The following is a 27,812-nucleotide window of genomic DNA, read 5'->3' as shown; positions in this document are numbered from 1 at the left end:
AGTAATATCCATTTCTTTATTAATATTTATGTGTTTTTTTTTTTTTTTTTTGGGGAGAATCTGTTATCTTTGGTTTTATACATTATTTGATTAAATGCTTCAAAATTCAAATAATTGAAAATGATGTACATCTATTTTGAATGGTACATTCACATTATATTATTACGACCTTATTGATCTCTTCACTTGTTCAAGTAACTAATAATTGAAATTTTCAATAAGAATTAATACATGAACTCATTGGCAAGAATTACTTTTTAATCACCTAACTACTCTTGTGCAAGCTTGTAATTCTAGCCAACAGACACTCCTTTAACACAACAATTTAATTTGTATGAGTATGTGACTTCTGCTAAGATTCAAATATTAAATTATTAATTGCACAAAAAGTATCATAAAATCTCATGTCCCTAGCTAAAAGACATTATGGAAAAAAACCTATTATATTTTCAAAATGAAAATTCTTAAACAAATCTTCTTTTATAAATTCAAAAATCAATATACAAATCCTTATAAATTGTTGTACTTTTTTTTAACTTCTTAATAACAAAATTTTTCTAAAGTTAAAGACAACAAAAAGATAGGAATTATATGGAAAAACTAATGATGATACTTGTGTTGATTACGCTCGTGCTATTAGAAGTGCAAGCTAATGACTTTATCTCTATCCATCCCTCTTCAATTCCCACACGCTTTCCTCAACCTTTCAACTTGACGAAGAGAAACCTCCTGGTCCATTATACAAGTGCTTTGAAAGGGGAATTGATTTTTGTAGAAAGGGACCGTGGTCTTTAACTAGTAGACCTTATTTTAAGACGTGTATTGTTAAGCAATTCTTCCAGTGCATGTATACCACCAAAGTAGAAGGCTGTGATGTCAAAGTTTATGAAATTGCTAAAGACTGCATAAAATTGTGCATACCGAAATCAGCATTGCAAGGCAATAGTGCAGAATGCTTAATTGAGTGTTTTAAAACGAAAATAAAAAAGAATTGAGATGTCATCTATGCGTGAAATCGATGAGCTTTCAACATCTAGTAAAATGTTCTTATTAACTGCTTATCTCTCTCCATGGATGTGAATGTGCAAACCATGAACAAAATCCTTATGTAAACCATGTTTATCAATTTTCCCATTTTTATTCATCTATCTTGGGTTGTAATAAAAGGTTCAATATCTTTGAGCAAAAAAATAAAATAAAATAAAGGTTCGCTATCAACTATATATTTTTGTTCTTCACAACTTGTTTTTGCACCCTTCATTATCTACTTCATGCACTAGATTCCAAATGGCATGATTATTATTGAAAGGAAAATAGACACTCATTTTGATACCGTTCCTTTTCAGTACTTACTGAAATCCTCTTCATACTGTAACTGTATTAGGGGTGTTGGTGAAGAGGTTTGACAAGAACTTACATACCTTTTTCAAAAGCCATCACTAATGGAAAATTATAGCCTCAATTGCAACTGAATATAAAGTATAACACTAAGAGGAGGATACAAAATTTTTATTTTGAGAGATGTTTTGCATTTTGCACGCTAAGATCTCCATTTGGGTGATCTCATGTCTTTCCAAAAAAAAAAAACACTTCAATATTTCTCTAAGGTTTCTAAAGGGTAGAACAATGGTCTTAGGACTACAGTTTTTGCAGCAAAGTCATTAATGATTTGACTCTCTCACTCTTTTAATTGACACTACTAGTCTTTTAACCATCCAAAGGAACATATATTGTAAATGTACTTCTAAAGTTCACTGGTCAAAGGCTAGAGTAAGTGAGAAACACACTAGAATGTATCCAAACTGATGTAAACCAACTCATCAAACACAAACAGTTCACAGAAACTGATTACAGGTATAGTTTATAGAGAAATATGTAATCGATTAAAAAGCTGTATGTGTGTGTTTGGTGAATGGGTCTTTATACCAATTGAACTGAAAAAAAGAAAAAGAAAAAGAAAAAAAAGACAGAAAAAAGCACCATCCAGTTTACATCTCTCAATTAATGTGATTTGAAAATCACCCATTGAAAAAAACTTTTTCATGGTGTCAAAATAGAGTGACCAGGTTAACCTCTCACTCACAGAGAGAGAGAGAGAGAGAGAGAGAGAGAGAGAGAGAGAGAGAGAGAGAGAGAGAGAGAGAGAGAGAGAGAGAGAGAGAGAGAGAGAGAGAGAGAGAGAGAGAGAGAGAGAGAGAGAGAGAGAGAGAGAGAGAGAGAGAGAGTAGTGTTGTATTCTCATATAGGTATAAAGCTGCCTAAGAGCATCTTCAGTAAATTCATCAAATTTTTGTACTGTTTGGAGAATGAACAGTGACTTTTGCCTATATTTACCAACTTTTTCAAATACATTTTTCAAGAGAGAGAGAGATTAGTGTTGTATTCTCACATAGGTATTCTCACATAGGTATTAAGCTGCCTAAGAGCATCTTTAGTAAATTCATCAAATTTTTGTACTGTTTGGAAAATGAATAGTGACTTTTACCTATATTTACCAACTTTTTCAAATACATTTTTCAACAAATTCTCTATCCTATTTTTTATCTCATTTAAATATTATTTATTCATTCATTATTTATTCTTTTTTTAACTATATATCTTTTAACATTTTTTTATTTAACACCTGATTATTATAATAGAAAAAAAAAATTTTGAAGAATGATCAGTAGCTCATCAGACTTGATGAGCTATTATTCATGAGCCAAAAAGCTTTTTAGGTATAGAAAATCCATTGAAGTGGCTTTTTTTGGTCTCATTCTTTATTATAGAAAATATTTTGCTTTTGCATAGATCATTGAAGATGCTCTAACAAAGCTTGAAAAGTTGTTGTGCTTGAAGTAGTTTGGTAGGAGATCTCCAGGAAACTCAGGAGGCCTCCACACAACAAAGGTGGTTTCATCTTCACCCCAAGACCCAATGTGATCGATGCGAGGGTCATCAACCAGTTGGTATGCCTTTGTCAGAAATGGCGCTGGCACTGTCTTTTGAGACTCCACTGAGAACACCATCTCTTCTACCGCATGTCTTTACAATAACTCTCTATTCATTCACTCCAACCCCGTAACATGTTTAAAGCTCTCTCTCTCTCTCTCATAAAGAATTTTCTAACTTTATCAAACAAAAACATATGACCATGTCACTAAAATAAAAGTTAATCCCTGTGCTCTCTGGTTTTTCACCTTTACAAAGCAGATGGGCATGTCAGTAAACTATTTCATTTTTTTATTTCTAGAATTACTATATGTAATAAGATCCTATAAGCTATTAATTAGCTATTGATTGTTCCCTTGACTGCATTTGACAGTGGAGATGTATGTGGATGCCTCTTAAGCTTTTACATTTGTTTATTTTTCCCCCCCCCCTCCCCCAATTTTTTTGTTCTTGTTTCTAATAGTTGATTTTATATGGGCACTCCACTTTTCTGACTATGTAGTGCCCTTTAGTGTATTGAAAATTTCACCCCAATTGAACTACCATGAATCCTTGATGCTTGAGTAGAAAATAGATATGCTTATCACTGTCTTTTTCCTCTTCCTTAAATTTTATATATATAAATATAATGTTAAGAATTCAGTCTTTCTGAAAAAATTAAAATGGTTTACCAGCCACTTCTTTCAAATCTCATACAAACATACAAATAAGAGTTTTATACACTAAATATTACTTTCAAATCCCATACAATAATCTTGATGTCTTATATTTTTGCCAATATCCTTGACCAAAAATCAAGAAGGCTCTTCCCTATGTTCAAGGGGAAAAGGATTAAAATAAAAGGTAGAGACTCAAATCAAAGATTTATATATATTTTTTAAATGCTAATATTTTTGTTTTAAACATAAAGAAGCCAAGTCTTGCAATTTCCTAGAATAATAAGTGAAGACATTGTTAGATTTTTATTTCTTTCTAGGAGGGACATCATTCTTATCTATAAACTAGAAATGGAACTGGAAAGCTCATGATGACATAATTAATTAATGTGATCCATAGATTTTAACAATTACGCCGTCCATTTCAATATGTTGGACGCACTGACTTTCCTGCCTCTTTTTTTTTTTTTTTTGAATTAGTACATTAATTAATTGTAAGGAAAAATTTATTTGTCTCTGATTTATTGCAAGTACAACATACTATGGTTTGTAATTGATTAGAATCAATGTAGGAATAGAATGGTTGTACAAGAGCTTAAGTTCCATGCCAATTTTAGATAAAAGATCCAATTAAACAAACTAAATAGGACATTCACATGCCAATATTTTTACATATGGTAAGGAAAGCTTAATTATTAGAAGCTACCTCAACAGAAATCAAATTTTGATCATTTACCTAATTAAATAATCAGAAAAGGAATCCTAAATATTATTTCTCTAACAAGATTGAATCAACATTGGGATATCTTACAATGAATGCACTTATTATTCTAGAAATTCTCATTGAAAGCCATCACATGCTTACCATGAACCTGTAATTCTTGCAACTTTGGGATACTTTACAATGAATGCACTTACTAATTTTGAGAAATCACATGAACAGTATATGTATGTTTGGTGCATGCAATTTAGAAAGGTTTCTTTCTATTTGAGAGAGAACAAAAGATCAACATGGATTGACCTTATATGTTCAATAGAAATTACTAAATATTTAGTATTAAACTTTGCATATTACAACAAATCCATTAAATGGTATGCATATAGTAGACTAGTCCTATGGTTACAGCATGTGTTATATAATCAAATTACTTGCACTATAGGTAGGGTTATAATTCATAGAGCATACATATGTTAGTGATAGTGAGTGACAAAAGGGAAGGAAGAATCAGAAATGCAAGACACAATGTGTGGCCTTTTGAAGTAGGGACTCGTAGAGTCATGTAATTTGACTTGTGAACAGATTGAATCATATGACAAGGAACCCGGACTAAGATTATATAATGTACTTGAAATTGACTGAGATAATCCAATGAGCTTGGGTTGTTTGTTATAATTATCACTGTTCGATCATCTTATTAAAAAAAATTGTGATTCTCATCCATTCAAGTTAACTATAGAGTTTAATTTTGGACATAGTAAATGTGTTTGTCAATAATCAATATAGCTGTGCTTCCCAAACCAGGGATTGATTATTAGGTGTCATTTCAATTGTATTTCAATCAAGGCAAATACCCTCCAGTTAATGTAACTAGGAACTTCTAAATAATGATAAATCCTAGTTAAAATGTAATTTATACCCTCTAAGTTTAGGGTTGGTTTTAAATTGGTCCATCAACTTTCAAAATTTGCAATTCACATTAAAGGATGTAAACAGTATTATAATATAAATCTTCATTGCTTATACCACAGTATATTGCCTTCACCAATTGATCTATAAGGTTGGTTAACAGTGAGACACAAAGGCAAGCACATGAGGATCTCCTCTTTATAACCTTTCCCTTATGTCTGCATATAGTCATATAGAGATATTTTACTCAAAAAGAGAACAATATAGATGTATTTTATGTATGTTAGTTGGAACATTCCTAGCCTTCCCTCATTTCTGAGCTCTGACCTCTTTATTCATTTATTTCATAGCATTGTACACATTCCAAGCACACCCGTAACTTAAAGGGTCTAGGAAAGTTTTTCCTTCCTGTCACAGAGAAAAAAAAATAGTATATTTATCCTATGGTAAAAGACTACTTTTAAAATGAAAAATCATTTTCTAATTCTCATTTCTGTCACTCTTGGCCAAAAGAGTGCGGATTTCAATTCTCAAAGCTGCCTCCCTCTATGAGAGGAAAAAAAATTGGTCTCATGCACGACCCCATAAAATTGGTCTCATTCTCAAAGCTGCCTCCCTCTATGAGAGGAAAAAAAATTGGTCTCATGCACGACCCCATAAAATTGGTCTCATGCACGACCCCCATGCACGACCCCATTAGATTCCCTTGTTGTGGGAATGTCGCCTCTCTCTCTCTCTCAGAGTATATTGGATACTTAGGTGGTTGAGTGTAAATCACGAATGTTTTCATTAAAAATATTAAGAGATGTCAGCTGAGTCCCTTCTTTTGATATCTCTTCTTTATATATGTGAAAGTTGTTGTACCTACAATTGATTTGGGCTCCTTGGGCCATAATAGGTTATACACACCCCTTATACTAAAGGAGAAAGTTTGAGTTTGAAATGTCTTGAATGTATAGTTTGGTGTGGCACCTATGCTGACTGACGTGGCAAGATCTTGTGTTGTTAACATAACATTGATGATGAGGTTTACAATTGGTTAGCATAGCAGAACTGCTGAGGCAAATAGAATCCAGTATCAATACCTTGCATAGATTTGGTCCCCTGTAACACCATGTGTTTGTTTGTACAGCACCTTAAGTTTAATTGTTTTTTGAAACATAAAAATCAAAAAACCAAAGTTTGGAAGATGTGATTGCAAGTTGTTTGAAAATATATGTTAATTTTTTTTAGTATTTAACTCATTCAATGACATTTGCTTATAAAAATTAAGTTTATCGGTGTAACTTATTCATTGTATAAGTTGGTTGAGTCTAGGTAATAAATATCTTAAAGAAGATAAAGTTTCGATATGTTCAAGATGGGGAGTTGATACTCTTTTGCCCATATTTTTGCACCAAAATGAATTTATGAGGGAAAATTTTAATTTATTGATGTAATATTTTCATTGTAAAAGTGGGTTAAGTCTTGGTAAAAAATTACTTAAAGATGAGAATATATTTTCTTTTGCCCGTATATTTTGTATCAAAATGAGTGAAACTTGTTTCATTAGAAAGTAGATATTCAGGCCTTCAAAACATAGACAACTTTGACCTAATTTGAATTTTTTTTTTTAATGAGTCAGAAATAACCGTTAGGAGTTGACACATGAATGTTGAATCCAAGAAGCACTAAATTTCTACTAAAACTTGATTGATTATCAATCGATTGAGATTTGTAGACCTTGTTTTACGTAAACTTGTATTTTTATTAGATTTTGGTGTTTTATTGAAACCCTACTTATAACACTTAAAAAGAAAGCCACATAAACATTACTTTCAGAGGTGAAGAGAGGTTGAAGCCCTATGCTAAACAAAGAGCAAAATAAAGTCTCCATTACAATATGCTCGTAAATTCAAAAGGCTAAAATCTTTATCAATTGGTGTGATCAAATTTTTTTTTTTTTTTAGATAAGTAGATAGTTTTGTTGGGGGGAGGAGGGGAGCGCAACATTGCATTTAAGGGTGAGGGACATTTAAGGGTGATTTGGTGCTTCGGGACTCTATTTAGGCTTTTGAAAAACCAAATGCTAGTCCTCTTATGCCAAAAGCTTGCAACACCACTTTATGTTGTATTACTTTTTGCATATATATATTTGTTTGGTCAATTGAAAATTTTAAGAAGTTTTGTTTTTTTTTTTTTTTTGATAAACTAAGAAGTTTTCTTATCATTACATTGTACAGGGTACAATTGAATATAAACTATCAATACTTTTAAAAGTTATGAAAAAGTCTATTATAATAGGGTCACTATGGAACCATAAGGCAAAATAAAAATTTAAACATTTGTTATAACATTGTAATTGGATTTTGGCTTGGAAAGGAAATTTATTATCCAAAAATTTGTAAGCATTTTCTATTCCCAATCAGTAAGTATCATTACATATATTGAAAATTATAACTTCCACTCTATATGTCACGACCCAAATCTGTATTTCAGAGTTTAGAGCATGACCGGCATGTTAATACTAAGTTTGTCTCAATATTAACACGAACCAACCTAATCTGAAGGTACTTATCAAGAATTGTTTCTTGAATTCCTGCTTATTTTCTTTTAGAAAAGCCAAATATATACAAAAATGATGGCAACCCTAAAATTTCATTTCTTTCGAACTTGGAAAAATTCCACCAGGCTGAAACTTAAGGTATTCAAGTCAGAATTTACATAGCTAAACATTTAGCAAACTCTTATTACAAACCTAACCCCAAGGCATACAACTGGGGTTCAAAACAAACTACAGTACCGAATTACATTTGTGCTCAAAGGATCAAGTACATCTTGATTCCTTATATACAACAAAAAAACTAACTGCTATACAACAAAACTCTACATTCTAACAAAACGAGAAAACACAGAATCTTTGCCACCTCTAATACTCTCGCTGCTTCCAGGAAGAACCTGTGCACTGAAATATAATAGGGTGAGCTGCGAAGCCCAGTAAGGTTTTAAAGCTCCATGGGCCTTTAATAAGAATGCATGTAAATCAAAAAGTTTATGGATATGCCAAAATTTAATAAAATAGCCTTCATACTGTTCATATTGTTCTTAAAAATAACTTAAGAACTTTTAGATGAGAATGCTTCATTTTTCTTTCATATAATAAATAAAATGACATAATAAGGAACTTAATTATAAATTCAGTAATCTTATCTTTGAACAGATTATCAAATACTTTATCATAACTTCTCATCAGATTTATAACACATTCAATATACCTTTCTTATAATTTCCCAAATAGCTTTATACCTCGTTTATAATACAGGTTAGTTAAACCAATTGTAAGTCTGTCACTACTTTGGGAGGCTTCCAGCACAGAGTGTCGGGCATCCAACATTCCCCACAATGCCAGGTAATTCCGGAATCATATCATAATACATACTTTCAACCATGGGGGTAGGTTGACATCCTCCACAAGTTGGCTGTTACCAACAAGGGCGGGTACAGCAGAGCCAGTCCCACTTTTAATGGCCAATCAGAATTTCCATGGAAATGCCAGTACTATAACCCCTACTGGCTGAGTTCAGAACACAACAATGGAATAACTCGAAACTACATTTTTCTGTTAACTTTGCTTATACATAAATGTTTCACAAAGTAGCATATCCACTTCGTTTTTAAATAATATGTTCGTGACATATAACATAGCATCAATATGCTAAAACTATTATGTATGTAATATTGAATAACTCACGAACACGTATTTTACTTAAATCATGCATATACGTAATATCTCTAGTTAAGAGCTTTAATACATAATATTTTTCTAAATAATTCTTTTATACTTATCAAAAGCACATGTCACAAGTCCCTTACCTGAAAACAAAAGGCGCGAGAGATTGTACGCGAGGAGCTCAAGTATCCGTGTTCTCGTTCTCGCCACCTAAACGAAAAGAACCAAAACTTATTATGGACAAACTCTTCCTAACATATAAACTTATACCTAAATCACCACCTAACTCTCAAACTCAAGAAAATCCTAATTCCCATCACATAAAGTTCCCCAAAACATATAATACAATCATCAAACACATTTTGCAGCCAAACCACAGAAAAACCAATCCATAAAATTTATATATGCTTCAAACACACCAAAGGATGAGTGTATAAAATTATAGCTCAAAACATACAACCTAACTTGAGAATTAAATCCACAAAGTTAGGTGTAGCATATATTGTTCACTGCTCTTTACAGCCACGTATGCTCCATTTGTAAAATACAAACGGGCTGTCTACACACCTCCAATTGTGATGAAATTTTACAGGACAACCCCCCTGTATGTCCAGTAGTAACCATAAAAATTTCGGAGTCAAAGCATTAACCCATGATTTACTAAAAATCACACAAGACAGTAAACTCAAATCTGTCCTGACAGAATTTCTTGCAACTTTCAAATTAAACCAATAATTTTATGTTCATCCAAATACTGTGAGACCACTTCTATAACAACAATATGTGTCTTAGAATTCATACAAACTACTCCTTGCATCCTAACTCACAAAATACAATTTAATACAGAATTTTCTTTTAGTGAACAACAAATCTGTCACAGAGTCAGCTTCAGTACATATTCTTACAAAATCATCAACAAATAGCAATAGGTCTTAATTTCATTTGGATATTTTTATACCTATTGTATACATATTAAAATACCCTAATAAGCATTCAATAGACCACAATATCATCAATATTTCAAGTAACTAAAACAGAATCACCCATTCAACTTCCAGAAACAGAGTAGAGAACAAAGGGGGAAATTAAGCCAACAATTACACTATCCCAATACACAAAATCAGATGAGGTTTAACTTACTTACCTACACACTTTGAAGATGAAACCTTAGGATTAATTGTTTGATTTCTTCTTTAAAGAAACTAGAATTTTTGGTGGGAAAGGAAGGGAGAGATGTTGCCGTGTAAGGAGGAAGAAGAAAAAACAAAGAAAGGGGAAATGGAGAAAGAAGAAAGGCAGCTGCTGGACTTCAGAGGCAGCCAAGAAAATCAGAAAAGTAAGGAGACTTTTGGGGCTTGGATACGTGTATGGCTAGGGGAAAACAATATCACATCCACTTGTTCCAAATTTCTTGCATTCACACTTATATATATATATATATATATATATATATAAACTTTGCATTCACACTTACCTTTTTCTTTGCATTCACACCTATCTACAAAGAATAAATAACACATTACACACACACACATATATATCCTTAATTTTATAAAGTTATATCTAACACATTAAAATAACATATATGTTCTATAATATCACAAAATCAAAGTTCCATGCACTTAAAAGTAATTAAAATAATGACATGCATATAAACACATAATTTAATTAGGCAATTAGGGTGGGGTGTTACACTATATATCTTCAAAGACTCAAATCACTCGGATGGTAAGACAAACTTAACTTTTAACACTGCAAATGATCGAGGTTCACTTAAACTTTATCATGTAGGGTGTGGGACCATACAAGCACTAGATGAAGAATACTGCTACTCAAACCCACAATCACAGACTCACAGGGTAATAGGCCACGAAGGCTTCCTACCATCAGGCCATTGGCCGTTGACGATGTTGTTAGATTTTGTGTAGATATTGGGCTCTTTGAATGGGATGATATAGTTTGTGCTTCAAACTAGTCAGAATTCTACAGCTACTTGTGGTCATATTTTGGAGGCCATTCACAGGCAATTGCAAGGGATGCAATTTAGTGATTTTATTGTTTTCCTTTCTTTGTAAATCTTTTAATTAGTGTGGCTTATCAATTAGCAGAGAAGGCTGTGGAATCAGTTTGATTGGAGGATTTACCTCCTTGTTTTATTCCAGCTTTAGTTGCTGATTTATGGGACCTTTTGTAACTAGTCATCCTCTGAGATGGCTTTTGGACATGTAATGATGTAATAGTTTCTTGTTAATTAAAAAAAGACCCCCTTTTTCTACCCAAAAAAAAAAAAAAACACAATTATATATATTAATAAATTTTTATAACCTTATTTCAACGTTAAATGCTAGGGCCAAGCCCTAATTTCACACCGTTAACATGGCATGTTAGGATAAAAGCACCATATTTAACCTAGATCCATTATCCACCACTAAAACCATTTTTATTATGTACTAATCACAACAAGTTATAGATAAATGTCGTATTCCTAGACTAACTGACTCAATCTTGAGCAATTTTTCAAACTAAAATCCTTACATCAGACATTATGGCCCTTGTAAGACAAGGACCTATAGTAGCATTTGTAAAACGCTGCTATAGCCCAGCCCTTTAAAAAAATTGAGAGTCCTATAGCAGCGTTTAACAAACGCCACTATAAGCACTTTTCTTTTAGGTTTTTTTTTTTTAAAAAAAAAAAATAAGGACTTATAAAAAATATATATAAAAATGACCTATAGCAGCATTTAATAAACGTGACTATAGGCCCTTGTCTTTCATGGGCATATGGTGGTGTAGCATTTTACAATCGCCACTATAGGATCTTGTCTTACATGTGACTATAGTGGTGTTTTACAAACACTACTATATGTCCATACCCTATAGTGGCATTTATAAAATGCTACTATAGCATTTTTAAAAAAAAAAGTAATTTCAACCTATACTATTGGGTATACCCTATAGTGGCGTTTTAGAAGCATTTATAAAATGTTGCTATAGCCCTTCTTCTTCTTTTTTTAAAGTAATTTCAACCTATACTATAGGGTATACCCTATAGTCACAGTACAAAATTGAAAATATTAGAGACCACATTGTACTGTGTTATTAGCTATCTACATGGTTTGGTTGTGTAAGGATTGTGTTATATTCAAGTTAATCCCTTATATCCCAAAACTCTCGTCTATTACATGCATGCAATAACTCTCTCTTGATTAATTTCCATGTAAATTTTCTGTAAATTCTTTTTACAAATTATGCGCATTTTGTTTGTTTGTTTAGGTGTGCACCAATGTATTCACCAAAAGAATCGATATAGACTATAGTGTATACTTTATGGATCTACAGTACCATATGGTGTACAAGAACATGACTCTTCGAATCAAGGAATTTCACCCTGTGAATGGCAGATTTGTGATGTTCATTTATCCAAGGATGCTTTGCAAGTTGAATGCAATGGCCGACTTTGTAATGCACATATTTGTACCAGGGAGCACTGCCACTCCTAGCCAACCCATTAATATGGGCAATGGAATAGTAAGTTCATTATTTCTTATACGTTGATATCATATTGAATTGTGTGAATGAGTTTTTAATATTAGGTTTTTTATTTATTTTTTGTGTAGAAGTACACATTTTCAAGCTCTAGGGTTAACAACTTTGAGATAAGAAAGAGTAAACTAATACACTACAACAAAAAAATGTTTATTACAACGAAAAAATTGTTGCAATAACATCAAAATCATTACAATAGTTTATATGAAGTGTTTCAATAAAACTTGAGGTAATAGGTTTGTGCTAAAAAAAAAAATTAGTTGCAATAAACATTTTAATGACAATTTTGATGTAATAATATACTTGTTATTGCAATAAACAATTTATTATTTTGAATATCTTGTAGCAATAGGCTATTATTTCATGAATTTTATTGCAATAGATTGCAAAGAATTGACAAAAATAATTTGGGTCAAATTATTGAACCGATATCTTTATTGGAATAAATAATTGTTTCATTTTTTTTATTACAATAGATTGTAAAATAATTGAAATTAGATCATTATAATAATATATTCATGTTTGTCATTGCAATAAATTATAAAATAATTGATATATTGTAATTGCAATGTTATATTTGTTGCAATAAGCTGTCTCCTTGAAATTTCTATTGTAATATTTCGCAAAATTATTATTATTATTATTATTATTATTATTATTATTATTATTATTATTATTTGTTGTGTGAATTCTTTTGTATATATACCTGTAAAAGATTAATAAATATCTTCATTTGAATATTGTGTTTTGTTTGTTTGTTTAGGTGCGCACCAACAAATTCACCCATAGATTTAAGGTAGAGCACCGTGTGGTAGAGCATATTGTGTACTTTATAGATCTGCAGTACCATTTGGCGTACGAGACCTTGACTGCTCGAATTAAGGAACTTCAACTTGTGGATGGCACTATTGGCAGCAAATTCTTGTTGTACATCGATCCAGAGATGATTTGCAGGCTGGTCGCTGGAATGGATGAATTTGTGATGGATCACATAATTGCTCCAGGGAGCACTCCTAGTGCCACTCTTGCCATTGATATAGGCAATGGCATGGTAAGTTCAGTACTTCTTAAAAGTTGATATTATATTGAATTGTGTGAATGAGTTTTTAATATTAGGTTTTTTATTTATTTTTTGTGTACAAGTACACATTTTCAAGCTTTAGGGTTAACAACTTTGAGATAAGAAAGAGTAAAATAATACACTACAACAATAAATGTTTATTACAATGAAAAAAGTCGTTGCAATAACATCAAAGTCATTGCAATAGTTTATACAAAGTGTTCCAATAAAATTTAAGGTAATAGATTTGTGCTACAAAAAAATTTTCGTTGCAATAAATCTTAAATATTTTAATGACAATTTTGATGTAATAATATATTTGTTGTTGCAATAAAAAATTTATTACTTCGAATATCTTGTAGCAATAGACTATTATTTCATGAATTTTATTAAATAGATTACAAAGAATTGACAAAAATAATTTGGGTCAAATTATTGCAATGGTATCTTTATTGTAACAGATAATTGTTTCATATTTTTTATTACAATAGATTGTAAAATAATTGAAATTAGATCACTATAATAATATATTCATGTTTGTCATTGCAATAGATTATAAAATAATTGATATTTTGTAATTGCAATGTTATATTTATTGCAATAAGCTGTCTCCTTGAAATTTCTATTGTAATATATCGAAAAATAATTGGTATTATTATTATTACTATTTGTTGTGTGAATTCTTTTGTATATATACCTGTAAAAGATTAATAAATATCTTCATTTGAATTTTGTGTTTTGTTTGTTTGTTTAGGTGCACACCGCTAAGATATTCACCTATAGATTCGAGGGAGAGCGTATGGTTTATTTTATAGATCTACAGACGTGTGCGCCACACGGGACCTTGACTGCTCGAGTCAAGGAGATTCATTATGTGGATGGCACTATTAGAAGGCCCAATTCTCGTCCTTGTTTTTATCAAATTTTCAATGGACCTCCAAACCCAAAAAGTTTACAAAGACGAGAATTGGGCCTTCTTAAACTCTAGAAATGGGTTGGGTAATGCCCACACTGCGTAGTTATTCTTTTTTCATTTTTCTTCTCAGTATGTATTTACACCTCTCAGTAATGCCCACACCTCTCAGTATGTCTTTCTCATGGCTGTGTTGGTCGAGTCTTTTCCTGCCAAGCTCTATACGTGCCCTCCAAACCGTTCCTGAGAAGACAGTAGCGACCAGCAAGCACCGTAATGCACCCTACACATCTTTCAACACCAGTTCTTATTTCGCTCTTTATTATCTTTAAGCAGTTACCGGCAGACTCTGAAATTGTGTACTTCTGCACACAAAAAATAAAAAATAAAAAATAATTCAATATAATATTATTAAAACAAAAAAGGAACAAAGGCAAGAGTATCACAGTTTGTCTTAAGTAGTAGAGCAGAGTAGCAACACTAAAGCTTCAGTGGCAAAGTCAGTCTAATTGGGCAAGCACAGAATTGCTGGAAGTAATTGAAGCAATGCCACATTTTGAAGACCTTACTTATTCTTTTACAGAGCAGTTGTATTTTTTGATACAGGTGTATAGTTAGTTAGAATGGATTAGCCTTGTAACTACTTTTCCCGCCAAGTGAGGGAGTTAGTTTTGCTTAACCTTTACTTGTGTAAACTGTATATAAATAGGATCAATAGCTATGTATTTCACTGAGTTGCTTGTATTCATTTTCACAATCAATAAAATCTCAATTTCCAGAGTATTCTAGAGTTTTATAAATATCAACTTTTAAGATTTAAGAACTTACTGTGCCATTGCCCATATCAATGGCAAGAGTGGCACTAGGAGTGCTCCCTGGAACAAATATGTGACCCATCACAAAGTCATCCAATCCAGCCATCAACCTGCAAAGCATCTCTAGGTCGATGTACATCAAGAATCTCCTACTAATAGTGCCATCCATATAATGAATCTCCTTGACTCGAGCAGTCAAGGTCCCGTGTGGTGCATGCATCTGTAGATCTATAAAATACACCATACACTTTACACACTCTACCACACGCTCTCCCTCGAATCTATAGGTGAATATCTCAGCGGTGTGCACCTAAACAAACAAACAAAACACAATATTTAAATGAAGATATTTATTAATCTTTCATAGGTATATATACAAAAGAATTCACACAACAAATAATAATAATAATGATAATAACAATAATAACAACATTTTGATTCTAATAAAAAAAACAAACAAACTACATTATATTTTAGTGTAGTGATAGCTAGAGTTCAATACTATGATGGGAGAATTACCGTGCCTACTACGAGCTATCTTCTTTTAGGATAGGTTTGGAGGGTGTGTATAGAGTCTAGCTTGCTCACCTTGACGACAGAGGACTTTACTGAGAAAGACTCAGGCTGGCTTGCTTTTAGGAAAGGTTTCGAACATTTGTATAAAGTCAGCTTGCTCGCCGTGTTGGAAAATATGGCTAAATAAATAAATTTTGATTCAACAATATAAACCCTAAAAGATTTGCAATGACAAAAATAAATAGATAGAGTTAAAAAGATCTCATGAATTATAGAATCATGCAAAATGTTTTGTCCTTAAAGGTTGATTCGTGCCATTCGGAATAGAACTCTGTGTGAATGGCTCTCTTGGCCGAACAAGCCCCCAGGATTAGACTATAGCAATTTCTTCAAGTTGGACACACATCCAAGCAAGAAGAATCAAGAACAATCTTATTTGCTTTTCCTTAAAACCAAACATTGAAGCTGAAATTTTGTGCAAAAAAACTAAAGCAAACAGAGGAGGGAGATGGCTAGAGAAGTTGAAGGACTTATGTGAATAGTGTGAGTTGTAAGGTTATATAAGCAAACTAAGGGTCTATTTGGGATCCGCCTATTTTACTGAAACTGAAAACTTTTTACTAAAAGTAGTGTAGATAAAAGTAAAAGTTGGTAGAAATAGTATAGCGAGATCCATGAATAGTACCAAAAAGTGTAGTGAGATCCATGAATAGTAGCAAAAATAAACTGAATAGTAAAATAAGTTGGAAAAATTAATCATGCCAAATGGACACTAAGCAAAGGACTTATGGGATGCTCCAACGATTACTGTGCGTGCCCAATGGGCAACACATTGAATGCCCCCAACGAGCTGCTTGAGTAATGCCCAATAGGCAGAATTGAATTGGGCTACAAGGAAAAGAAAATGAAAAAGAGTACAACCCAAGAGAGATAGAGACATGCCTAAACCCAACCCAACCCTAACTCTAACACTTAGCCCATTATCTTTCAAGTTACCACTTAAATTGTGCTATAGTTTATAGACAAACATGAAGACTCATCTCTAACCAATGTGGGACACAAGCAATGTTTTAGTGTTTGAAACACACACTTCAACAATCCCCATGTTACAAACACTAAACTAGGAAAGGCAATAAACTCAAGAAAACATGCATCAATATGGTACCATAAGGTTTTAACCATACTTAGGACAAATAAGTATGAACTACTAGACAATGGTAGAGTTCTCTTTTAACCAAGCTATTCAATAACCAAACTTACCACTCACATACCTTTCTTTACCAAGGTTGTTCCATAAGTAGGTTGGCGCCTTATATAGGCCGTGCACCATTGGGTTTCATGAAAGCTCTAGAGACCTACCTAAGTCTCATAGGAAGCGGCACAACTTCCACTCTCATATAGGTGGCATCCATTAAGAGTTTGTGTAGTACACCATATCCCAACAGGTAGGGATTATGGATTCATTAAGAGTTAGAGCTCAACCTCCAACAATCTGCAACTTAACACTATCTCACACCATAGGGATAAACTCATCACTAATCTCCTCAATGAGATAGTGAAAAACACAATAACTGACAGTGCCCATATGGACCACTAATGATCTCTCCCATTTAACCCCTTATGTGGAATCACCCATCATAGAGGTTGAGCATTGGCCATAGTGTCACAACCTGGGAATCAGTCTTATCCCCCTCGATGTCTCATTCACTAGCCTTCTTGCTAGTGGCTTGGCCAAAGGATTAGCCAAATTCCTTTCTAACCTCACAAAGTCTAAGGACATTACACCATTATCAATAAGCTACCTCACAATATTGTGCCTCAATCAGATATGTCAACTTTTCCTATTATAGATTTTGCTCTTAGCACTTACTATGACAGCCTAGCAATCACAATACATGCAAACAGAGGCAATAGAGTTAGTATACAATGGTATCTCAATTAACAAACTCCTAAGCCACTCGGCTTTGGACCTAACCTTCTCTAAGGCCACTAACTCTAATTCCATGGTAGATCTTGTTATGCAAATCTACTTGGATGATTTCCAAGAGACAACCCCCCTAGTTAGTGTGAACACATATTCTCTAGTGGGTCTTATCTCATCTGTATCAGAGATCTAATTAGCATCACAATATCCTTCTAATATAGCAGGATAACCAAAATATGACAAACCATAATCAAAAGTACCCTTTAAATATCTCAACAATCTAGATCTTGCATCCCAATGTTCAATACTAACTTTATGAGTATATCTACTCAATCTACCAATAACATATGCAATATCTGGACAAGTACAGTTTGTCAAAAACATTAAACTACCAATAATTTATGCATACTTATCTTGCGAAACACTATCAGCATGATTTTTAATCAAGTGCACCTTTGAGTCAAAAGGAGTTAGACATAGGTGACATATTAAAGTGTTCAAATTTTAAAAAAAAATTTATCTACATAGTGAGATTGTGATAGTATAATGCAATCATTATCCCTAAAGATCTTGATGCCCAAGATTATATTTGCCTCTTTCAAATCAAAATTAGAGGCAAGAAAACATTTAGCATCATGCACTACATCAAGACTAGTTCCAAATATAAGCAAGTCTTCAACATATAAACATAAAATGATACCTTCATTATTAATAAACTTGTTATATATGCATTTATCTGCACCATTAATCACATACCCTTGTGTAAACATAACATCATCAAATTTTTCATGTCATTGTTTAGGTGCTTGTTTTAAACTCTTGTGTAAACATAACATCATCAAATTTAACCAATTTACAAACTTTATGTTCTTGTCCAAGAACAATATAACCCTCAAGTTGCTCTATATAAATTTCTTCTTCTAAATCACCATTTAGAAATGTAGTTTTAACATCCATTTGATGAACAACAAGTTTGTAAATAGAAGCAATGGCAAATAAAATTCTAATAAATGCAATTTTAGTAACCAAAGAATAAGTATCAAAATAATCCACATTATGTTTTTGCTTATAGCTCTTGGCTACTAAGCGAGCTTTATACTTATCTATTGTACCTAGGGGTGTACATGGGCCGGGTTGGGTCGGGTTAAGGAGATTTTTTTACCCAACCATCATGGTGGGTAAAAAAAAATTCAACCCAACCCAACCTATCACATAAGTCCAACCCAACCCAACCTATATGGATCGGGTTGGGTCGAGTTGAACCCATGGGTTGGAAAATTTTATTATTATTATTATTAAATTGAGTAGAAAAAAAATATATAAATATAAATATATTAAAAAAACCCAAAGATTAGTATCAATGTCACTTCTTAAAGTCAAACAACACTAATGACTAAACAACAATAGTAATTTACTAGGGTTTGTGTGAACTAATTGACTTTTATATAGGATAAAAAGAGCTAGTTATTTTAAAAATTTTATTAATTATATAATATATTTTAAATATATATATATTATATATATGGGTGGGTCGGGTTGGGTTTGGTGGGTTTGGAATTTTATGACTCAAACCCAACTCGACCCGTTATAAAAGAAAATTTTGTAACCCAACCCAACCCAACCCAACCCACTAAGCCCTAAAAACCCACCCAACCCGGCGAATTGGGTTGGTCGGGTCAGTTATGGCGGGTTGGCTGCACACCCCTAATTGTACCATCCGGTTTTAATTTTCTTTTAAACACCCATTTGCAACCAATAGATTTAACCTTGGGTGGAAGCTCAACTAATTCCCAAGTATGATTAGACATTATGGATTCTAATTCATTATTAATAGCTTCCAACCAAAAATGTGCATCTATGGATTTAATTGCAACATAGTAACTTACAGGTTCATCTTCAACAACATAGGTAAGGAAATCATTACCGTAATCCTTTTCCTTTCTAGCTCGCTTGCTCCTTCTTATTTCTTGAACATCATCAACAAAGTCATTAGAAATTTCAATAGAATCATGTAACATTTTTTCCTTATTTTTCAAAGGAAACACATGCTCAAAGAATATGGCATTTTTGGAGTCAAGAATAGTATATGATTCTAATATATCACTTTTGATAACAAGAAATCTATAATATGTACTTTTACAAGCATAACCAATAAACACACAATCACATGTTCTAGAACCAAGCTTTCTCCTTTTAGGCACAAGTAGCATGACCTTAGCCAAGCACCCCCACACTTTGAGGTATACCAAGTTAGGCTTACGCCCTTCCCAAAGTTCATAAGGAGTTTTGCTAGTTTTCTTATAAGGTATCTTATTTTGAATATGGCAAGTCGAAAGAATGGTCTTCCCCCACTTGTTGGAAGATAGCCCAAAACTAACAAGCATTGCATTCATTGTCTCTTTAAGTGTTCTATTTTTCCTTTCGGTTACCTCATGTATTATGCCATTGTGTTCACAAAATTCCTTAAAATGATTAGACTCATAGTCACCACCTCTATCAGTTCTAAGTTTTTTAATCCTTTTATTCTTTTGGTTCTCAACTTCACTTTTATACTTTATAAACATCTCTAAAGCTTCATCTTTGATTCTTAGTAAATAAAGTTCAGTGAATCTAGAGTGGTCATCAACAAAGATCACATAAAATCTTTTACCACCTCTAGTCATTGTGTGTTTTAAATCACCCAAGTCACTATGTACCAATCCAAGAAGCTCAGTTTCTCTTGTTATGGATTTACAAGGTTAGTATCGGCACAAATTTCACATTTTTCCATAGTAGCTTCACTTAGTGAATTAATAATTCCACATTTTTTCATTTTCTTTATATAACCGAGATCCAAGTCTACCATGCCAAACGTCAATAGAATCAACTAAGTAAGCACAAGAAGATGAATCATTTTCATTAATAACTTGAGCAACATTAAGTACAAAGAGATCTTCATCATCATAGCCCTTACCAACAAAGACTTCATTCTTAGTTAAAGTAACAATGCCACCATCAAATAAAACTTTAATACTAGCCTTACCAAGCAAATCTACTGAAAATGAGATTGTAATGAAAGTGAGGTACATGAAGGACATTATTGAGTGAAAGAGTTTTACCGGAAGTTAGCTTCAAGAATACCTTCCCTTTACCACTCACCGACACAAACCTATTGTCCCCAACATATATAGACACGTTCGATGCATTCCGCCATAGGAGTGTAGGAACTAAACTCCTCTTTGAATGCACCAATATGCCTTGTGCAAGCCAAATCAACTACCCATCCTTTCACTTTTGTCACCAAGTGTGCCTCACACACCACCGCCGCAATGATTTTTCGATTTGCACCACATTTTACTTATTTGATGTAAAGCCTTTGTTGTTGTTCTTATTGTTGTTGAAGTTTCCTCTTGCCCTATATGTTGCCACATAATGACCTACCTTGCCACAAATAAAACAATTACCCTTTTTCTTTTGGGTTTAAGGATTTGGGCCATTTTTATTATGAAATTTTCCTTTTCCCTTGAAATCATGTTTCTTATTATGTTGTGGAGGTTTAGAGAGTCCTCTCTCTTCAACATTAGCCTTGGAAGTAAATTTCTTAGCTCTAGAAACATTTTCTGACATCCTATTTGTTTCTTCAATTTGAATATCAACGATAGTTTGTTGAAGATTCAAATAGATTCTATGGTGGCTATATCGGTGTTTATACTCTTTCCAAGAGTCGGGCAACTTAAACACAAGGCCATGAGCCACAAACCTCTCGGGTAAAACATCAACCTCTTTAGCTAGGTTATATACTAATTTTTGAAAGTCTTCAATTTGGCTAGAAATACTTTTTTCCTCAACCATTTGAAAAGAAAAAAATTTAGCTGTACCAAACTTTTTACCACCTTCATCCTCAAATCCATAACGACCATTAAGTTCATCCCATAAATCTTTAGCACAAGTAAAATGACAATAATTATCAAACAATTTGTTAGATAAACCACACTTAATAGTATGAACACATAATTTATTTGTTTTTTTCCACTTTGCTATATTTTTAGGATCGTCTTTAGGTTTAGGCTTATAAAGAACCTGGTCAATTTTGGCAAATTCCAAGATGAGAAAAACCCTTTCTTTCCAACATTTAAAATTATTTCGATCAAAAACCTCAAGCTTTGTAATTTCTGAAATGACCTTAAGAGAATCAACAACTTGTTTCTTCATTTTTGAAACACAAAAACTCAACCTTTAAGATTGTTGGAAAATATGGCTAAATAAACAAGTTTTGATTCAACAATATAAACACAAAAAAATTAGCAATGAAAAAAATAAATAGATAGAGTTAGAAAGATCTCACAAACTATAGAATCATGCAAAATGCCTTATCCTTAAAGGTTGATTCATCCTACTCAGAGTAGAACTCGATGCGAATGGGTCTCTTGGTCGAACAACCCCCCCAGGATTAGACTGTAGCAATTTCTTCAAGTTGGACGCACACCCAAGCAAGAAGAATCAAGAACAACCTTATTTGTCTTTCTTTAAAACCCAAAATTAAAGTTGAAAATTTGTGCAAAAAAACTAGAGCAAACAAAGGAGGGAGACAGCTAGAGAAGCTGAAGAATGACTTATGTTAATAGTATGAGTTGTAGGGTTATATAAGCCAACTAAGCAAAAGACTTATGGGCTACTCCAATGGTTGCTATGCATGCCTAATAGGCAGCACATTAAATGCCCCCAATGGGCTGGTTGGGTAATGCCCAACAGCCAGAACTGAATTGGGCTAAAAGGAAAAGAAAAGGAAAAAGGGTACAACCCTAGAGAAATAGAGACAAGCCTAAACCCAACATACGCCAAACTCTAACACCAAGTCCATTATCTTTCAAGTTATCACTTAAGTCGTGCTATAGTTTATAAACACACATGAAGACTCATCTCTAACCAATGTGAGACACAAGCAAAGCTTTAGGGTATATTTGGTAATTGTTTTTTCCCCTTATTTTCTATTTTCAAAAAGAATTTTCTATTTTGAAACTAAAAAACTTGTTTGGCAACCCAAAATGGACAAAAAACAAAAACTTTTCTCAAAACTTAATTTGTGAAGGAAACTAAAAACATATAAAATGCTGTTTTCAGTTTCTAATTTTCAGAAGTCAATGAAAATATGCATTTAATTTAATGAATCTATCTCATTTAATGAGTTAGCATTAAAGTTCAAATCCCAGTAACGACATATTTTAGTATTTTCTATTTTTTTTCTTCAAAAAACTATTTCTTTAATTTCAACTAACCAAACATGTTTTTTATTTCAAAAATACAAGAAAATTTTTTTTTTAATATTCCCAAAATCAAATTTTCAAAAATAGAAAATAAAAATGGTTACCAAACATAACCTAATTTTGAGACGGTTCTTTTTCAGTACTTACTATCTACTGATGTCCACTCAATTGACTTGACTTAATTTTGTGGCAAAATATATATGGAGGTGTGAAGAGGAAAGATACCCTTGTGAAACTGGCTGGGAAAGCGTGGTCAGTCCTCCATAGAAATCATTCTCTTTTCCAAGAATCAGTTCTGGTTCGTCAAACCATTGCTTGCTTAGAGGAATTTAAGTCGGTAGCCTACTGTTTAGCTCAACATGATGGGAATATTGACAATTCCTAAATAAATGCATATCTAAAAAGAAGTTTTTTTTTTTTTTTGGTTACTTGATATTTACAATAGGAGGGACAGGATTCGAACTCGAACAACTTTATTAGAAACACTATAAAGTACCAGTCGAGATCTATAACCCTTGCTAAACGTTAAATATTAGAAATGAGTGAGTATCATCTATCCAATGGCCAAGAAAGGATTTTACTAGGAGGTTAACTTATTCAGTAAGACATGATAAAGCGAAACACCATGCTTGCGGATCTGGTGATCATAGTTGGATTATTATGAGATTTATGTATATTATGTTCATTAATTATTATGTTGATTTTATGAGAGTATATATACTACGTTAGAAGATGGTATTGTTTGATTTTCTCTTCATTATTTTAGATTTTGTGAGATTAGCTATGTTAGATTTTCTGTACAAGTTAGACACCAAAAAACGTGTTTGTTTTTTAGACCCCTTAAAACACAACTAAATTAACCTAGTTAATTAGTTAAGTAATTACTTAGTCAAATTAATCAGATCTAGGTTAACACAAATATATCATATCATTGTAAAGTGCTGAAAATAAAGAACACAACAATATGATAATCCAAGAAAACCAAACCAGTAAAAAACCTAGGGAGGATTTAACCTAGTTATCCTTAAGGTAAAACGAATCCACTATGAAAGAATTGAAGTTTACACAATAGCGACTCAGACCACTAACATCCTATTGCTACTTCGAGTAGAAAATTTACTACCACGACCACGTGACAACTCCGAGTCAATGGGCTACTTCTTTCTTGAATTCCCAGCAAGCACAAGCACACCCGCTCGTGTATCTTTAAGCTCTTGAATGCAGCAATTGAATCGATCACCAATTCTTGACATAATCTTGAATCTTGGAAACCCTAAGTATGTGTGAAGGCAACCACCTCTTAATCTCATAAAATATTCACACACATAGCATAAAGAGTAACCTCCTTAGAGAGATTTTAGGTACAAAACCCTAAATACAAAAGAGGCACAAGAGGCACTCTAATCTCTCTTGAAAACTTATAAAAACGTTTTAGGGTTTCCTTTATATATAGGAGTGTTTTACTTGAAACCCAATATGTTTAAGTAGAGTTTAGGCTGAATTGGAACTATACAGAAAAATAAATTTACACGTGGTTCGATTGATCGAGTCTAATTTTCGATCGATCAAACCTTGCAAATTTAGTCTAATAAATTCTGCAATCACTCGATTCCAATTTTACAAATAAACATACTTTGAGCAAGCCTAAACCTAGATTCTATGTTTTGACCATGGTTTGCCAACATAATACAAAATGAAGTTCTAATATATTAGTTCCTAAAGTCTTAGAACCTAACAAAACATTTTTCCGTAACATTTTTAGAAGGGAAAATTGCACTTTACCTACCTGTGGTTTGGCCCGTTTTAACAATGTCTACCCGTGGTTTAAAAGTTATCACTTAACCCACTTGAGGTGACTTCCGTTAGACCCCTGTCATCCACCTCTACCCTTTCCTTTAAAAAATCTCATTTACTATATAAGCTACAATATAAACAGAATTAGAAGCAACATATTGAAGAACAACTTCTCTCTCACCATCTTAGAAATCAAATCATCAAACCCAAATCCCATTTCATGACTCGAATCTTGTTCAATCAACACAATAATTGGTTCTCTTGATGTATATACTACCAACTAGGGATGGCAATTTTTGCCCGATCTGCGGGTACCCGGCCCGGTCCGACCCTAATGGGCCGGGTTTTACCCGATCTGATTAAGAATAGGGTCAGGTATGGGTTTTTTTTAAAATACCAAAAGCGGGTCCGGGTCGAGTTTGGGTTTTATAAAAAAATTCGAGACCCGACCTAGATAAAAGCCTGGTACCAGGAAATTACAAAAATACCCTCTCTCTCTCTCTCTCTCTCTCTCTCTCTCTCTCTCTCTCTCTCTCTCTCTCTATATATATATATATATATATATAATCTAACCCTAATTTTTCATTTCTTCAGCTGCTCAGAACTCACGCTGCCTCACTCACAATCTCTTCAGCTCAGTCTCGCCACTCTCACTCACTCACTCACCTCGCCGTCGCCGTAGCTCACCGTCGATCCCTCTCTTCGCCGTCCCAAGCTCACTCACTCACAAGCTCACTCACTCACTCTCAATCTCACCGCCGGCCCAACTGTCCAACCTCTCATAGTCGCTGTAGCCAGTCCCTCTCGTCGCCATCAGTCTTTGTCTGTTCTATTCACTACTTTTCTTCAATTTTTTTTTTTTTTTTTATTGATGTACTTGGTCTGTTTTGTTCTGTAGCTAAATCAAACATTTTTGTGTATATATATAAATGATAAAAGAAGAGTTGAATGTGGTTGTAGTGGATTTGTTTTTTTTTACTTTTTGTGGTTGTTTTGAATGGTGGGTGTGATTTGTGTTTTTGTTCAAGTTTGTTCCTTTTTGGATTAGCTGTTTTAGCTTAGGAGCTAGAGAGCTCAGTGAAAGAAGCTCAAGGTTTTCCCATTTTGTTTACTTCAGAGTTTCAGTAAATGGATCTGTTTTGTATGTGAGGTTCATAGTTTTGAAATTTGGATTTCGTTCTTCTTGTTACAGTTTCAAGCCAAAGTATCTGAGAGAGGGGTTTTGTGAGTCTCTTTGCATTTTTTTTTTTTTTGGTTGGGCCATGATTTGGGCCGCGAATTGGGCCCAAATCTGGTTGGGCTAAATAGGGCCCGTGGGGCCCGACGGGGCGGGTCTGGGCCTTGGGAAAAAAACTCGTTTAATAAATGGGTCGAGTTTGGGCACGGGTCGGGTCCAAGTATGAAAAAACCTGACCTGTTGTCATTCCTACTACCAACAATATACATCAAATCTTGTTGTAAAAAAAAAAAAAAAAAGTTTAGGTTACAAACCCAAATAGTAAGGGAAAACAAAAAGGAACCCTTTTTTTTTTTATTGGAAGGAACCCAAAAGATTCTCCATCTTCTTTTGAAGTCATAGATAGAACAAATCTGTCAAATCCTAAAAACTCACAGTAGGAAAAACTAAACCAACCTAGATATCCATTACACTCGCAAATCCATTAACCCACAAATCCATTAACCCTAGAAAATTTGAATCCACCGCTCTTTGTTACTTCAATCTCAGCCAATCTAGACAATCAGGTTGCTTTGCTGCTTAGCCGATCTCACGATTTCGTTTTTCTTGTTTCTTTGTTTTTGCTTCCCAGTCTAGGGTTTTAGGCGGTGGCTAACAACAGTGGTGGTGTTGGAGGTGGTAGTTTGGTGAGACTATGATTTGATGGTTCAATGAGTTGGTTGTGGTGTTGGATTTGCTAGATTGCTAGGTTTTTTTTTTCTGCATTTTTTTTTTTTTACTTGTAAATCTAGGTTTTTTTTAGAGAACCTAGCAAAAGAGAGAGGGTTAGAGTTTTAGAGAGAGAAAGCCTAGGGTAAAGATAGAATCTAGCAAACTGGTGGATACCATTTATCCTTAATTTTTGTATTTAATTTATTTTATTTTGTTATGAAGAATTAAGTAGTCAATTTTTGGATTTAGCAGTGGAAGGCTAGCGAATCTGTGGGTGTATGTTCACATGGATTTGTGGCTTTGTTTGTGACTGTAGGTGTATTGGTTTTCTTGTCATTGTAAAAGTATGTTTGGCAATTGCAGTGGGCATTGGGTAAGAACGTTAAACGCATCATTCCATATACATTTTTGGGTTTTGATTTTAGCTCATTCAACCCAGAAAATGAGCACCCCATTTTGTAATGGAGATTATTAACTCAAATTTGTAAAATCACTTTATGGTTTGAAAAATTGCTTTGTCTACCCTCTTTCATAAAACTTTGTGCTAATTATATATATGAAAAATGATGAAACAAATTTTATCTTGACTTGCTTTTTGATATTTTTCTTTTATGTTTTATGTGAAGATGAAGTAAAAGGAGAGAAAAGAGGTGAGAGACATAAAATATAATAAAAAAGACTCATTTACCCCTATTTTTAAAGGTGAAGAGGGAGAGGTGGGTAAAGGGGTCTAACGGAGGTCACTTCAGGTGAGTTAAGTGATAATTTTTAAACCTTGGGTGGGCACTGTTAAAACAGACCAAACTACAGGTGGGTAAATTTCAATTTCTCCTTTTTAAAAACACAATCCAAGGCTAGAACATAAGTAGTTTTTCCTAAAATGTTTTCAATAGAAAACATTTTCCATTGAAAAATATTTTACATCTAAACAAACACATATTTATATTGAAAATGAATGTGCTGTCTGATTCTCTCACCCTTTTTTTTCCTTGATGAAAACTTATTGAATAAAAATACTGAACTAAAAAAAAGAGTTCAATCTGATAGGTCCCAAAAAATGAAAAAAACTTAACATGACAAGATTACAATGCATAAGTCTCAAACTTCTTTTGGCATACACATAGATAACACAATCAAAGGTGATATATAGTTTATCCAACACTTGCAATTACTCACTAACAATATGTGGA

The 27,812-nt window shown here is 33.2% G+C and overlaps 1 long non-coding RNA gene across 1 annotated transcript; it reads right to left on the bottom strand.

Annotated features, from left to right (window-relative positions):
- Positions 1-7,824: 7,824 nt before the first annotated feature.
- On the bottom strand, positions 7,825-10,327 carry LOC115980969. Its single transcript, XR_004089350.1, has 3 exons — positions 10,068-10,327; positions 9,067-9,133; positions 7,825-8,158 (listed from the first exon to the last, which is right to left on the bottom strand). It is a non-coding gene; the product is annotated as an uncharacterized LOC115980969 (long non-coding RNA).
- Between the last annotated feature and the right edge of the window lie 17,485 nt (positions 10,328-27,812).

Source organism: Quercus lobata, chromosome 1, assembly GCF_001633185.2.
Source record: "Quercus lobata isolate SW786 chromosome 1, ValleyOak3.0 Primary Assembly, whole genome shotgun sequence".
Lineage (NCBI taxonomy): Eukaryota > Viridiplantae > Streptophyta > Magnoliopsida > Fagales > Fagaceae > Quercus > Quercus lobata.
Note: the sequence above shows the minus strand (reverse complement) of the source record. Positions and strands in the feature narration are given on the sequence as shown.